Genomic DNA, 2,298 nt, shown 5'->3' with positions numbered 1-2,298 from the left:
AAGAAGAAGAGGAAGAAGAAGAAGCATCTCAATACTTTCTGGAGGAAAAAAGTAGGCAACAAGGATCATTTTTATCTTCTTTTTGCTACCATATGCCCTTCACAATTTTATGAAAGAAACTCTCCATTTCAGTGGAAAGATTTGCACTGCACTGTCCCAGTGAGAAGCCTCATTTACCCTATTTCATTTATTTTTTGAAAGTTGAAGTGAGTTAAATTGTTTAATCTTTTCAACTTTAAAACTGGAAATTTGGCTGTAAATTAAAGCATATTGGGAACCAAAGGAGAAAAAAAAATGAGATTTTTTTTTCATTTGGATTCCAGAGGTCAATAAATCATTTTGGTTATGTAGCTATTTGAAGTATAGATAAGATATCAAAATAGCCCTGTATGAAGTCATAGTTGCCATAGATGTTGAAACTTCACATGTAGGGTGAAAGCTTTCCCACAATATTACACCAGCAAACTTGGGGTCCTTTATCGCTGTCTTCCTACTGTTCAAAAGCATAGTGTTTCACAAAGGCGGTCTCTTCTGATCAGCAGAGCAAGATAGTCCTTCTTGGGTCATAGTCGCTGTGCATCTCCACACTGTTAGAGGGAAAAGCTTGACCTCTAAGTGCATCTAGTGTAGGTTTAGAAGTTTAGTTCCCTCAGCCTTTAAACACTATGGAAGCATGCCCTCAACCTGAACTTAGCTCCGGGAATCAAATTTTGGAAAGGTGTTTCTCAGTGTTATTTACTAACAGCTCTAGGGATCAAATTATTTAATGTGCATATAAAACATTCAATTATAAAGACTTCTTTATCAATCATGGAGAACTAAATGGGAAGGACCCAGAAAGAGATGAGACAGGTTATAGATTTCTACCTCATGTGGCACCACCTGACTTCTGAGCACTGTGATGAGAAGCCTCAAAAGGAAGAGAAGACAAAAAGCAAGATTTGGAAAAGTTATCCATGATGGTGATTTCAGCAAAACTACTTCAAGGATTGTCACAGACTTCCTAGCTTTTCTCAGAGACTGGAGGTGGAGGGGACACACACATTCATTATCATGACTGTGATGATGGATACAAGACTCTACACATTTGTCAGTCCTCATAGGACTCTGTACCACAAGGAACAGTGCACACATTCACTGTGTGGCTTTCTACAACAAGGTGGACAAGGGTACCAAAATAATCCCAAGTGGGATAGAAATGATAGCAAGTGAACCTACTTTGAATAATACTGAAATTATTGCTGTTATTTTTGGTCAAGAAAATTGTGGATAGCTTATTTCAATCTAAATAAAATGTGAATTTTGTTTAAAAATAAATGCGACAGTGGCATACTTTGTAAGAGAGTATTTTGAATAAAGACAAAAAGAGAAGCACTTATTTTATGGAGTAACTTGATTTTCTCACATGAGTATGTAGTCATATTTCAGGAAACTCTTTGAATGTCAGAGTTGCAAATTAAATATATGCATTTTGGAGACTATGAGAACCAGTTTTCTTGGTGTCTATAATGGTAATAAAGTAGCTATGAGTAAAGAAGTGATAAAAATGAACTGTAGTGCCAGACTGTAATCGCAGAGTCACTATGAACTCATGAGTTAGGAAAGATACACATATAGTATAGATACAGAGAAAAAAGAGAGCGATACCAAAGTAAATTTAAATGCTTATGCACAAGTTAGTATGCATACATATACCCTCAAGCTCTGTCCATTGAAAAGGATAAGAAGTAGAGACAGTGGTAACAATAAGTAGACCCAACACACAGATCTTGGTTTGTAAAAGTATTGTCTAATAAAAGCAATCAGTGCTCCTTGGCAATGTGCTTCACTCCAGGTCTGGCACAGAAAATACCCAAGATGAAAATCTAGCCTCTTGCTGCACCAGAAAGGAACATAATGTTTGAAAATGGATGAGAACACAACTAAAGAACAGAAGATCCAAGCAGAAAAGATTCCAGTGTCCAAACCTGGAATTATTTATGAAAGAATTAAAAACTATTTTGAATTATAATCCATGAAATAAGTGTAAATAAGTACAGTTATATAAATAAACATTTAATTAAATATATAAATTGAGGAGAAGAGAGAGATCATCCTTAAGATTACAACTAGTAAATGAAGAAGTGCGAAAAATAGAAAATTATCACAGGAACATCACAGTAAAACATATGCATCATCCACTGATAGATTATAAAGTTAGTGGGGAATTTTTTTAATTTTTTTATTCAGAAATAAATATGGGGCTGGTGAGATGGCTCCGTGGTCTAAAGCACCTACTTGGAACAAGCTTGGCAAAGC

Source organism: Octodon degus, unplaced genomic scaffold, assembly GCF_000260255.1.
Source record: "Octodon degus isolate 3935 unplaced genomic scaffold, OctDeg1.0 scaffold00262, whole genome shotgun sequence".
Taxonomy (NCBI): Eukaryota; Metazoa; Chordata; class Mammalia; order Rodentia; family Octodontidae; genus Octodon; species Octodon degus.
The sequence above is the reverse complement of the archived record's forward strand: the minus strand, read 5'-3'. Positions refer to the sequence as shown.